At 38.2% G+C, this 13,810-nt stretch overlaps 1 long non-coding RNA gene across 3 annotated transcripts; it reads right to left on the bottom strand.

The window, feature by feature from the left end:
- Positions 1 to 2,473: 2,473 nt before the first annotated feature.
- On the bottom strand, positions 2,474 to 7,467 carry LOC121070580. Of its 3 annotated transcripts, XR_005820151.1 has the most exons (5): positions 7,314 to 7,467; positions 7,117 to 7,143; positions 5,644 to 5,733; positions 5,302 to 5,524; positions 2,474 to 4,845 (listed from the first exon to the last, which is right to left on the bottom strand). It is a non-coding gene; the product is annotated as an uncharacterized LOC121070580 (long non-coding RNA). The 3 variants fall into 3 exon arrangements; XR_005820149.1 differs by lacking the exon at positions 5,644 to 5,733 and having other exon boundaries at positions 2,533 to 4,845; XR_005820150.1 differs by lacking the exons at positions 5,644 to 5,733; positions 7,117 to 7,143 and having other exon boundaries at positions 3,082 to 4,845; positions 7,314 to 7,465.
- Between the last annotated feature and the right edge of the window lie 6,343 nt (positions 7,468 to 13,810).

Here is a 13,810-nt window from a genome sequence, read left to right on the forward strand (position 1 = left end):
TATAAAAAAAAGGAAGATCACACAACACACTCAAGCCCAAGTAGACGATCTGCTTTTTATCCTTTGCCATGTGTTTCCTCCACTGCAGGATAAGTTTATAGCAAGCCTTTAAACCCCAGATAAAAAATCTCAAGATAGACAATTAGAGGCCTCTACTGTTAGTGGTACTATATAATAAAATTAATCCTTATATACCACAACAAAGAGGTTATACTCAGAAATGAAAGCCTCAGCCCACTAATGGCCACATCACTAACAATGACAGGTCATAAATATATCAAATGAATGCATTTAAAAACCAACATTATCATAAAGGTTTGAGATCAGGTTGGACTTTTTTTGGGGAAAAAAAATGGTTATTTTAGACACTCGGGACAATGGAAAGACCTGTCTAAAAACTGCTATAAAAATTTACCTTTCTTTTTTTTTCCCAAACCAACCTAATCTTCAGGTCATTGGGTGTATGGGATCTGTTGTTGACACTGAATGTATTTGGACTTAAGGCACGAATGGATTCATAAAAGACTGTCTATTTGTAATATGCAGAATATAAGACTTCTAGGCTTAAAATACACCAATCGACCTTCAAAATATCATCTTCAAAACAGCACATGCTTTCATTCCTGACTATTTTGTTTTTAAATGTATTTTTCAATTCCATGTATTTTGAGTCTTGTAAAACTACGTTTTAAAAAGAACATTTATATGTATGTGTTTCCTTTTTGTCTCCACTTTCAGTCCCCAGGAGTCAGTAAGGCCAGACTTTTCTTCTTGCTTTAAATATGGTTGGCAGCAAATGAAGCAGTTTTCACTGTGTTGAAAAATCTCTGTATATAACCTGTCACCCTAAGGAAGAGGCACATCCTGTTTAATAAGAATTTCCTCCAAGTGATCCAAGAAGAGTCCGTTCAGAATCTGCATGTAACCAAAAGAAAAGAATAGGGGAATGATTTGATTATATTATGTTGTAATAACAATGAAAAAAACAACAAATATAACATGTGTGTAAGCTTACAAAGCTTGTAGATTTTGCTTCTTCGTACCGCTTAACAAAGACAATGCAGATACAAAAGAATTCTTTATTTATTATAGGAAAAATAAAATGCAATGAATTTTGCTGGCACTAAATTTTTGTCCTGGATTTGCAGGGTAACATAAGATGTTGATTAACAGTAATATGAAAAAGTGTCACAACTTTTAAATTCAGGAAACTACTAAAGATTATCTAAGATTATCTAACTATTTATCAGACTTTCTTGCCACTTGTGGATATGTTGGGGGCATTAGAAGCCTACATGAGTTCAAGAAGTGATTGGATACATCTACTTCATGAGCCAGAAAAATCTACATTTAGTAACAAACCAGTCTTGTTGGATTTTATTTAATGAAGTCCCCGCACAGCAGATTTCTGCAGGTTAGGAAAGTATTGTGGGGTAATATCTCCGCACACAAGTAATCTGTTCTTATATTCTCAACGGCACATCTGCTATGGGCCATTGATGGGAACCAGTTACTTGGCTTTCAATCAGTACCATTGTGACCTGATCTAACACAGTGCTCTTCATTCCTATGAAAGCATTAGTCAAACCCAGTGCCTCAGTTCTCAAAACCCAACTGAACAAACCAACCCATCAGATTTGCCATTGTCTGAAGACACAAGAGAACAAAATGCCTAAAAAATCATTTAAAAATTTCCCAGATCATGGTAGCTGGTGAACCACGCTACATAAAAAGGCAAATTAATTTACTTTTCTCTTAAAGACCCAAAGAACCTGAAACATGAAGAATTCCTTTCCTGACTCTGAATTTGGGGGGCTGTGTGTCCCTGGGCCTGTTTGCTGGCTGGGCACCTGAAAAAATTCATTCTTTCCCCTACTCATTTTGCGTCCAGTCTCAGAAGCCTGTTGGAAGGAGAAAATTCTTTCCCACCATTGGAAGGACTGCATGTAAGTGGAAATGTATTCAAAGCCACATGAAAATGTTCATTCTCTGTTCGCCCAGGCTGAAGATTCCATGCAGAAGGAACATCTGCTTGATCCTGCTAAATCATCTTTTCAAAACACAGCAAAGTTTCACATAGCAACTGGCAAATAGACGGGAAAATATAGAAAAACAGAGCTGATGCCTTTTATAAACATTCACACAACAGCAAAGTTAAGTGGGCTGTTGTTAGCCCAGGAAGCAGACAACACCACTGAGTTTACCCTTTATTCTTTAAAATACATTTTAAACTCTGTTTAAGAAGGCTTACAGCAAGTAACTCCTCAAAGCTAAGTGGGCTTGGTTCTCTGGCAAGTAGAGAGATTTACTGCCTTTTCTTTTCTTTCTTTTCTTTTTTCTTTTCTTTTTTTCTTTTCTTTTCTTTTCTTTTTTCTTTTCGTTTCTTTTCTTTTTTCTTTTCGTTTCTTTTCTTTCTTTTTTTCTTTTTCTCTTTCTTTCTTTTCCTTTCCTTTCCACACCTTTCCTTTCCTTTCCTTTCCTTTCCTTTTTCCTTCCTTTCCTTTCCTTTCCTTTCCTTTCCTTTCCTTTCCTTTCCTTTCCTTTCCTTTTTTTTCCTTTCTACACCTTTCCTTTCCACACCTTTCCTTTCCTTTTTTCCTTTCCTTTCCTTTCCTTTCCTTTTCCTTTCCTTTCCTTTCTTTCCTGTTCTGTTCTCACATCCAGAGCTATGGTTTCTGAGATTTCTGCCAACTCAGCAAAGATGCAGTGAGTTGCTGATTCTGTTCCATCTTAGTTCTCATCTGTAACATGAGTGTGAGTCATCAGATGGTGCCCTTACAGACAGACTTTGGAGGCCTACTGGACTGATTTTATAAGCATTTAAATTGCAGGGAAAATGTATAGTGACCAAAGTCTTTTTCTGGAGGTAATGACTGTTTGGAAAGAGATTTTTCTGTTGAGGTAGGGATACCATTAAATAGAATGAGGAAGAAACCTTCTGGTGTACACCTGACAGAGATGGTAGATTTGGAACTGAGGAGAGAGGTCTTCATTATATTTGCAGGGACACATTACCTTGTTGCTCTTTTGTTCTGAGTTACCTTTCAGAAATATGTGAAGAGATGCAAGAAAGGTTGGGTCACTGTGATCTGATAAATCACAAAATATAATCTCAACATTTATTCTGAAAGTTTATCAGAGATACTGGAAGCAAAGCTGAAATAAGCATTGGGCCTGGCAAGAACATAAACTTTTGCGTTCAAAGGTTACATGGTATAAAACATTTTGTAATTACCAGGTGACAGATTCTTGTTTTTTATTTATTTTTTTCCCCTCTGCACTCTGAAAGCTTCTCAGCCATTTCAAATGTTTCTCTCTATTCATTTTTTTTCTGCTTTCAGAAACTAATGCTGTGCATATTGCTCAAAAACACTCAACGGGGCACATTAATAGAAGACAAGCACTTTGCAAGAAAAGGGTTTCCAGTGCTCTTTGCTGTCTGCACCCATTTCTCTAATTCAGTCACCCACTAATTAAAAAACTTAAGCAGAAATGGAAGTATACAAAACAGTATATTTAGATTAATTTATAAGTAGCAAGATGGCCCTTGGGATTCTGATTCATGACTGAGTCCTATGGTAAAGGTATTGCAAATAATAATATATCTTTGGCCTGTCTGAGTCTGCTAAGGGGAATCTTATTTTTATTTAGGCAGAGGATGTTTTGCAATTAAAAACAATTACTCTAGGATGGGGAAAGTACTTCTCCCTTGGGGACAGTCAGGCTGCAGGCTAATGTATGCCTCTCTTGAGAGACTCCTTGCCGCCTGCTGCTGAGAGTACTTAGGTATAGGTGAAGAGAGAAAAAAGAGAAAGGAGTCTGGTATGTGGCTAAAACCTGAATATGTTGCATGGAATTGATTTTATGGGCCACTGGAACAGCACTTCTGCATTTAATATTACCCAATAGTATTTGACTAGAGCTGTGTGGAAAAAGGTAAAGTCATTCCACAAACAATTTCAGCACTTTGACTCTTGGTTCTTATCTGTTATGGAATGGGGACTACAAGTGCCAAAATCATCTCTGATGGCAAGAGGAGTTCCGGTCCCATGACAGACTGATGGATCTTGGGAGCCTTTTGCTGCCAAGGAGCTGTAAGACTGGAAGGAGTGGGAAGCCATACACATTCTTGATGGAAACCTATGTGTTTTGAAATCCATCCCTGTTCTATTCCAAACTTTGGTGAAACTGCACGTACTCTACAGAACGTTTCAGTTTAACAAAAGCTGCTAATGTTGACAAATTGGGACATCTTTTGGATCAGCTGCAGATTTATTTGAAATACAAATAAAGATATTGAGTTTAATTATTATAGCTATGGATCAGTTTACTTTGTTTTCAAGTCACAGTACAACAAAAATTTGACTCATTTTTGAATAATCTGGTAAGATACAAGTGACTACTTGGCTAAATTTTGGTCACTGATTTTTCATCAGATATAGGTCTAGTTGTATTACCCTTCCCACCCTTCTCCCTATACCCACAGGCTGTATCCCATTATGCCATGTCATGTTGGGTTACCTCCCCTTTTAACAACACGTCATGATGTTACACCCCATAATTCACAGAGACAGGAACAAAGTACTCTAAACAGTAGAGTGATTGTGCTGCTGTAATATCTGGGGCAATCTGTGGAGTGCTTGATGATGGCACAATTTTTAGGTTTCTGAATAAAAGTTGGATAGCTCAGCAGATTTGCAATGCTTAATGGGCTAAAATGCAAGGGTAATCAGTACAGCAAAGAACCTGGTGCCTGGAATCTCAGCAGCCCATGAAGCAGAAAGTAATCAGCTCAGCCTTCTCCAGCAAGTGTCACTGCAGCTTCTACATGTGGCTTCAAGGTGCCTGAATGGGTTCAAAGTGGAAGAGAAAGTAGAGAAGAAATGTCATTCAACCCATAATATCCTGGTTCTTATAGGAGTTGTTAATGCAGGTATTTGGAAATGTCTTGTTGAACAGCTCATTGACGACTGAGCTATTTGTGCTTTAAGGAGGCTGGTGTATGAAACGTGCTCATTCTGTAGACTCATATGAATGATTACTCACGCTCTTTGTTGTGGTCAGGCTTCCAAGGAGGATATGACTCCCCCTGTGCTGTCCAGGCTAATAATCTAAAACAACATCTGTTCCACAAGATTTGTAAACTGAGGTTTAGATAGCATGCAACAAATTAATAACAAGTTACTCAGTGCAGTACAAACTAACAGGTTAGTGTGGTTTCAATAGCCAGTGGTCCACGCCAGCATAATCCTGCTAAAAAAATGGTTTCTTGTAGATGAGTTTGATGTTTCCAAGACTCACCTTTATGCTGTATACTGAAAGCAGAGATTTTCTTCCACATATGAGTTGTGCAGACAGCCTAAGTTGCTTCAGAAAGGACAAGAGCAGCCATTTGTGAAGAAAATAACTGAATATGTTTCAGTTATGACAGACTCCTTCCATCTTGTGTGAAGATCCAGATTTGCATGCAGTTAACTTGTCCACAACTTCTCCTCAGCCATCTATGTTACAAAGAACACAAAGCCTGAACAGAGAGAGTAGGGCACTGCTGGGATTTCAGGAAGGTGAGAAAAGGCAAGTAAATATGAAGCAGAAGAAGATATGGTGATGGCAGGAGTCACTGCACTGGCCTATATATACTACCTGCCAGATGGAGATTTAGTGAAATCACAGGCTGTAGGTTTGGTCCCTAGTGCTGATGCAGACAAATGCTCCATTGCCTCATTTCCTCATCTGAAAAACGAAGATAACCATAACATTTCCAATTCTTTCTCATCTATAGTTCTGAGGTTTTTTAAGAGGACCTAAACCTTGTCCAGACAAGACAAGAAGCTGGACTGCCTACTCCAGGCAATCCAGACTCAATTAGGGTTCTGCACTGAACAACAGAGCAGATTATTTTGTTTATATTGATGATAAATAATTGTGTCAGTGTTAAGTAACACTCAGAGTTGATTGTGCTTCCACTGTTCTTTCCGTTGTTCTGCCCACAGCACAGAGAGCACATTAGCATTAAATCTCTTTGATTAGGTAGGTATGTAAAAACAAACAACAAAACAATGTTAGGTTAATATTTATCTTAAAAATATTGTTTAATAAGGAAGAAGTCATAATCCATCTCTAACTGTTGTTCTGTAGCCAACTTTGTAGAGAGGTGGCCAGGTTGGATGCAAGTATTGGACAGAAAAGGAGTTATTGTTTTTACTGTAATGTTAATTTATCACTATGAATAACATAATATATTACTAATATACTGAATTAAACTATAACTAGATATGGTGTGCATCAGAATCTTCCTCTGAGTTTTGGATAAGCACTTAATGATCAAGCATAACAGATTTTAATGGTTGTAATGATCATATGAGTTGTCTACATGAGCAACCAGAGTGCAGAGAAATTTATAGAAAGTGTGTCAACTTATAGATCTTTAGTTCAAAAGAGTCTAGAAGAATCCCATGTTATGCGTAAAGTAAAAATGAAACATTTACAGCACTAGCATGCATATTTCATTTAATTATTTGGAAGAAATTTGACTCAAAACTTGTAAGTACAGAGAAACAAAGTACCACAAAGTACCACAACAGAACAAATATTTCAGGTTTTGGGGTGTTTTATCCTTTTGAAATTCTGCATTTTCTGCATTTTCCAACCACTCCATAAATTTATCATTTAGTGGAAAATTTACCTTTCGCTAAAAATAATTCTCAGCAATACACATGTAAATCCATAACTTGGTAGTACCCTGTCTGCAAATGCACTTTTCTTTCATATAAATTGCTAAGATCAGCTATAGATAGCTACCTGGAAAATTGGCCATATAGTGTCCTGAACATGGTAAATTTTTAAAATTAAAACACTTCAGAACTTAAAAGACAACAGAAAACAAACAAACAAAAAAAAATGTGGGAAATATAACTGCTTTTCTGGTGCAATATCTTAGATACATCAAAAGTAAAGAAACAAAAATTCAAATAAAATAATTTTATTTTCCTTGAAAATCTGATTAAAAGAGGAAAAGTAAACCATTTAACAGCTATTTTTAAGTAATGCTATTACCAAGGCTTTCAAAATACAGCAGAGTGTTTCAAAACATTATTCTTTAACAAGATTATGTACCTTTTCATAAGGGTGTCCTTTGATGAGCTATGAAAGAAACAATAATGGGAGATAAACTGAAGCTCCTTTTGTAAGGACCAAAATTAAAAAAAAAAAAAAAAAAGATAGGCAAAACAGAAAAATAAATAATCTGCCAACTTCAAAAGAATTTCAAAGCATGAAATTCCTTAAGCTTGAAACATAATTTAATGACTTACGTTTAGGGATACAGTGCAGAGCTTTGAAATCTTGAGAAAACAGGAAAAAATGACTTGTCTTTTTTATGACTAATGAAATATGTCCACAAAGGGTTTCTAATTGTGATACCCCAGATGTCTGGGATCTACAAATGTGTCACACCCAGCAATATTTTAAATTTCAGTTCCTTTTTTCCTGTGAATTTACATGAAATAAAACACTGTTTAAGGCCAGCTTTCTCAACCGGAACTTGTTCAGCTCAGAAGTCTATTTAGAAATGAGGAACAAACATATTTTCTCCTCCCAAAATGAGAGGAGGCACCCATGCTGCATAATCATTTTCTTCACCTAAAGTGTGTCTGTACTCTGGATTTTGTTAGTTGTGTCAGTTGCAGTGAGCTGTGTATTTGTTGATATTTACTTATGTTGATCTTGTTATTCCACTATAGGCAGAAATTACCTGGTACCAGAAGACTAAACAATCTTCTATGCAGTGTCACACAGTGCTTTCATTTCATGTAAACTTATTCTCTCTCCCCCCTCGAAGTGTGTGTTTGTGTGTGTGTAATAAAATGGTTAGTTTAGACAAAGTGCCTCCCTTTTATTTTGTAAAGATGAATGAGGCCAATCCATATTCTATGATTTACAGAAATCAAACAAATGTTATTGCCCAATCTGCAGCTCTGGCCAGATCTTAGTATTTCATAGCTCCTTAAAAACACAGGTCAAAAGTTCTTCCTTGGTCTGTGATTTTCTGTATGTTTTTATTTCCTGTCCATTGGTGACATTACCAAAAAAAAAAAAATCAAAAAAAAATCTGATTACAAAAGATTGAATCCTGGTGCTCCAGGTTTTATGAGGCTAGGAAGAGCTGACAGCCGTCTTCAAGGAGTCCAGGTGAATGTTAAAATGGGAATGTTGTTAAAGTAGCATGAATGTAAAAGGAGCTGAAGTCTTGCTTGTCAGTACAAGCCTCCTCTTATGGATGGATGAAGTCAGAACATTTTTGGGGATACTCGGGTCAAACCAAATGTTGCAGCCATTTGCTACTGATATTGCGCTCTTGGCTCTCTGTACAGCACCCTCTATACATGCATTTAGGTAACACGGTTTCTTTAAAAATAATGGTAACCTTGAAATAGGAACTCTTTAGCTTAGCGTGTTTGCTGAACAAACTCTGAAGGCAGCGGGGGAGGTAAATCATGTTGCATGCTGAAGGGAAGCACGGCATTACTTATGAATGGCTGCATGCATGGCTGCCTGACTCAATGAATGAATCATCCAGAACAAGGCTGTGGCAGCTCTGACTAGCACAGAAACCTCTCAGATACTAATTTATAAAGCTTATTCATAAATATTGTATATTCTACAAGGCAGGAAGGAAGCACAGTCGACCTGTTAATGTATTTTTTTTTCCAGGGCTGAGTGCTTTGCCTCGTTGCAGTGCTCACCCCTGTGAGATCACCTGTGGGCACACAGTCCTTCCAGGTCCAGCAGCGCAAGCATTTCAAGCCAGGCTGGGATTCGCTGACCTGATGGACTGCTTCACATACACGTTCATTAGAAATAGCAGTGCCACTGGGGAAATATTATGCTACGAACTCTCTCTTATACTACAACCTTTTGAAATCCAGGGATATTTTTAATCATTTAAATATTTCTATGTTGGCTTCCATTTTTAAACAAAACTCAGCAGACTCCAACAGGCCAACATTTGTAAGGTTTTCTAGCATGGCAAACATCTCATGCCAGACTATCTGAAACATTGCCAATATTGACAATATCAGCTGATGTTCCACTTGGAGTCTTGGAAAATTTCATAGGAAACCTTTCAAATGATGAAATATTGTCTGCTTCAGAACAGTGTCTCTGTCCTGACTAGTTTAACTCCATAAGTGAAAGTTCCATGTTGCAGAAACAAAATTTTCACAATTTGATTTTGATTTTGAAAAATTGTCAACAAAACATCATACTTTGCACTCTTTAGTCTCTGCTTGAAAAGTGGTTTTGCTGCTTTTTCAAATTGGCACAGCTTACTACAAACGATGATCAAAAGTCACCCTATTTCTCCAGTAAAAAGAAGCCTGCATTAGCAACACACTATGCTGGAGATCCATTCAAATACTTTGAAAACTCTAAGTGCTCCAAAATCTTTTAGGAGTTTCAATCTGATTTCCAGCTTTGTGAGTGGAAATTGATCAATACTGATGAGCTTTGATGTACAGACAAATGAAGATATTTTATTTCAAGATACCACTGTAAAAACAAACGTAGAAAGCAAATTGAAAGAGACTACAAAAATATCACTGCTGTGTAAGCCACGTGATATTTAACTAAGAAACACTGTAGTTCTTTGGGCTTTGAGCCTAGACAGAGTTAGATATAATACAGCTGTGTTTTGTGAAGCATGTCACACACAAAATGTATCCTGAAATTAAATGATAGAACAGTGCAAAACATATAACATGAATTGCAGGAAAGAGTTTAAAGATTCTGGCAAACAAAATTAGAATGAATTTTTAAGGTTAATAGTGAAAGTTACATTCATGGAAAAAATCCAGCTAACATTTATTTTATTTTATTTTATTTTATTACTTTATTTTATTTTATTTTATTTTTTTTATTTTATTTTATTTTATTTTTCAGTAAGTGCTTAAGATGGGAGTATTCTGCTCCAAACAAAATAAACAGAGGCTTAAGGTGAGATGAAAGAATGTATGGATAACAAGGAAAGCAGGCAGACAGACTGTAGATCCTCTTGTGCAACTACTCAACATGCTCTCAAAAACTGCCATTAAAGAACTTTGTAGTGGCATCAGCAGTAGCTCACAGCTGTTTTTTCAAGGCCAGGGATATCTAAATTCATATCGACAGACTTTGCAGGAGAACACTGCTGCGGCCACAAGCAGTGCTGCCCACACCAGTGATGCTCAGATGAACACCAAGTTGGTCACAGCCTTACAAACTTGCAGAAAACCTTGTGCAGTGCTGCTGCGAACAGAACTCGGACAGGTCAGAGGCAGCATTCAGGTCAAAGAAGTCCTTCCCCTTGAGTGCCACCTCTGCTTCTACCGACCCTCTCTGTCGATCAGCTAGGGCTTATGCTGCAGGATGGGTCTGGTTATACATCTTCCTTCCAGAGATAAGTTACTCCCATGCTAGGACACCTTCTGCATGATCCTGTTTACCTGTAGGACAGAGGGATCAGTCACTAAAGACACAGATGCTCACCACAGTAGTTGCTATACAGCCATGGCCAAGGCTCCTCATTACTCCTCTGGGCACACAGCTGTTAACATATAGCATGGATTTTGAGTATCTTGTTAGTAATACAGGTTGGCATTTCCCTGGACACAACATCCAACATTTGCTTCTTGTAATCAGGCAGGACTGCTTTTGCAGAACAGGAGAGGCTGCGAGCTACATGCTGCTTATTTCAGAGCCCCAGAGGACAGGGAAATGCTCACAGATGGGAGGCAGAAGCTGCTTCCCAGTGTGCCTTTGCAGATGCATTTCACCGAATATGCTGGCCTCAGTAGTTCTTTATAATTAACTTCTCCCACAGATGGGGGACCACAGTGCCAGTGGCAGCACTATGGTGTCACTGCCAGTCGTGCAGTGCAGCCCCATCACAGGGGTTATAGTGCAACGATTCAAGAGTTAAATGCAAAAAAGCTGCAGAGATCCCTTTGTTGCTGTCTGTTCTCTCTTGCTCTGTTAGCTCTAGATGTAGAAATTTAATTCTGTTGCAACCCTCAGTGCTGCAGCTGGTCACACTTTCCTCTAGGCACAAGGCTAGAGACCTGCACAGGGTTTCAGAATATCCTCCAGCTCATGAACACTTAACTACCTTAAATGATCTGTGGAAATGCAAGCACAGAATCTAGTTCAGATGCTTAAAGATAGCTTTGCAAAGGAGGCCTCCAGTGCATGAACTCCTTGCACAGATATGACTTGAGGGTTGGCTGCACTTGCAAAACCTCCTGTTGGGGCAACATCTGAGCTGCCAGCACCTTCTGCTTCCCTGACCTCTTTGCAAGTTGCAGTGCTTTCCTGACCCGCCTTCCCTTCACAGCAGCTGCTTCTGCTCACATGCAGTTTTTAGGACTCTGCTGAATTGTGTCCCCCTCTGATGGCAAGATGTACATCCTCCTCCTCCTGTTCTCTTGGGGTTGTGGTGCCTGCCAATGGGGTGTAGAAGGGTGACAAAGTCCTGCCTCCTTGCAGAGCTGGGTGCCTGGAAGGAGAGAGATGAGGTAGGGATCTGAGATTAAGCACCCTGAAATGCATCAGAAAAGTTGTTACTGTAATGTAACCTTCTGTGTTATTCAGATCTAAAACAATCTCACTCTCCTGTTCTTCCCAGGGGTTAAAAACCTGTACAAAATGCAAATGAGAAGTCCAGATCTGCACTCTTCCACGTTCCTGCGTGCTTCTGGGTCTGGGCTTTAGGTATGATCCAGTTCCCAAGCTGGGGTAACATTGGGAAACATGACTCTCCATCACCAGCTGACCTTTGCCCCCTTGCCCTCCAAACCAGCACAGCAGAGTGACAGGCAGCTTCTGCACAGATGCTCCTGATTCTCAGTGTGGAGACGTTTCTGGCCTTGGCTATTTTAGAAACCAAGTTTCCAGGTCAGGTCTTGAATGTTGTTTGAGCGTATGGTTTTGAATTTGCTGTTTTTCCTCTGGCTTTCTCTGACAGATCATATAGTGCAAAACAGAATGCCTAAAAGTAATACAGGAATCAGGTTTTGTATTTTCCTTTTTGTTTCATTCCCCCAATTCAATTCTTGGATCTGTTTTTCTCTGACTGTAACTAAGTGAAGAGTTCTTTCAGAGGAAGTCAGTCCTTTTAAAAAATATCTACTTCTAAATAACTGAGTAGGGTGAGTCATGTAGCAGGAAAAGTTAAGAATCATAAACACTGACTCTGGTAATACATTGCTTCTATTAGTAGCAATTTCTTTATGACCTTAAGACTTCCGTAGCAGCATAAATATTTTAAATGGTTGAAGCGATTCAAATAATCTTAATTTGCTCAGGCATTATAAATGCAGCAGTGAAGGAAGCAAAGCTTGCTAACAACATTCAGGCTTAGAGTTATAGTCACAGCCGTGACCGTGTCACTACACGGTCATAACTTTCCAAGTGAATTTACACACAGCAGTCACCTGTTGGCCAAACCACACAGAACAGAAGCTGAGACCTCCAGAAACCAAAATCATAAGCCATCAAAACCTACAGCCCTAATGAGCTGTAGATACCGGAAGTGCATCTTACCTCTGTGGGTTAAGTGCTTCATGCAAGGGTTGCAGTAGCACACAGCCATTCCAAGATGAGTTGCAAGACTGTTATAAATCCATGGCAGGGGGGTTGGAACTAAATGATCTTTAAGATCCCTTTCAACCAAGCTATTCTTTGAAATCCTTCAGAGTTATGCTTATTGCTGTCATAGTGACCGTTTGGTAAGCACTTCGTGCCAAATAAGGGGGTAGAGAAATTTGTCTATGCTAAATATATATAAACTATAATAAATATTTATTTATTTATTTAAATATTATATATTTATTTAAATATATAAATATATATTTATAATATAAATAATAAGCTAAAAATAAAATAAATAAAATAAAATAAAAATAAATAAAATAAATAATAGGGCTGCACTAGTAGAACCCCTGTGGGGGCAAATTAAGTCAAATAATTTCAAGTACAATAATTGGAACTCAAAATAAGCTTTGTTGGGGGGAGGGTTAGTTCAAAGGCTTTAAAATAATGTGGGGACTGGCCTGCAGGCTATCAGAGTGATGTTTTCATAACATGAAACTAAAACTGTATGTTACACGTGGGTAAAGAGACAGAAGGAGTTTGAGGCTTTCATGTACCAACTTTAAAATTCAAAAATAAACATGGCCCTACTTAAGAACATGCAAGTTTTATTCCTGATTGCTTTGCTTTCTGTTTATGTTTCTTTTATAATCTTATTTGAATGATGCTTTGAGGGTAGAGCACCTGGCAGCTGTGGTTATTATTGCAAATTGAGTAACAAACAGTGCTAAAGTGATGATCTTTTTTTCATGCCTTTAAAATCTAGATCTACTGTGGATTGGCCACATGAGCTAAGCCTTGCTTGTCTACCTCACCTCATGTTTTCTCTGAGCACTGACCGGGATGGGGACACTCAGAGGAAGGTGAAAACACCCATTTTGAATGTCCTGTATGCCACATCTTTGTGACATGCATGCCATGGTTTTGTGAGGAATGACACAATGTCTGCAGTGGTGATTGTGAAGGCCCATGGACCCATATCATACTCAATATTTGCTGAATGAACTCATTAATTTAGGCACTATGGATATAGTATTCCACAAAGATCTTTTAGCCACATCAATTGGCAGCCAAAGAATTTTCATTAAACAAAATACACTTCACAATACATATGCTAATGTGTCTCTACCTGATATTTTCTTGTCCAAAAGAGAAATGATGCTTGAGCCAAAGAAGCTGCGTTGCT

Source organism: Cygnus olor, chromosome 1 (genome assembly GCF_009769625.2).
Source record: "Cygnus olor isolate bCygOlo1 chromosome 1, bCygOlo1.pri.v2, whole genome shotgun sequence".
In the NCBI taxonomy this organism is placed as follows: domain Eukaryota; kingdom Metazoa; phylum Chordata; class Aves; order Anseriformes; family Anatidae; genus Cygnus; species Cygnus olor.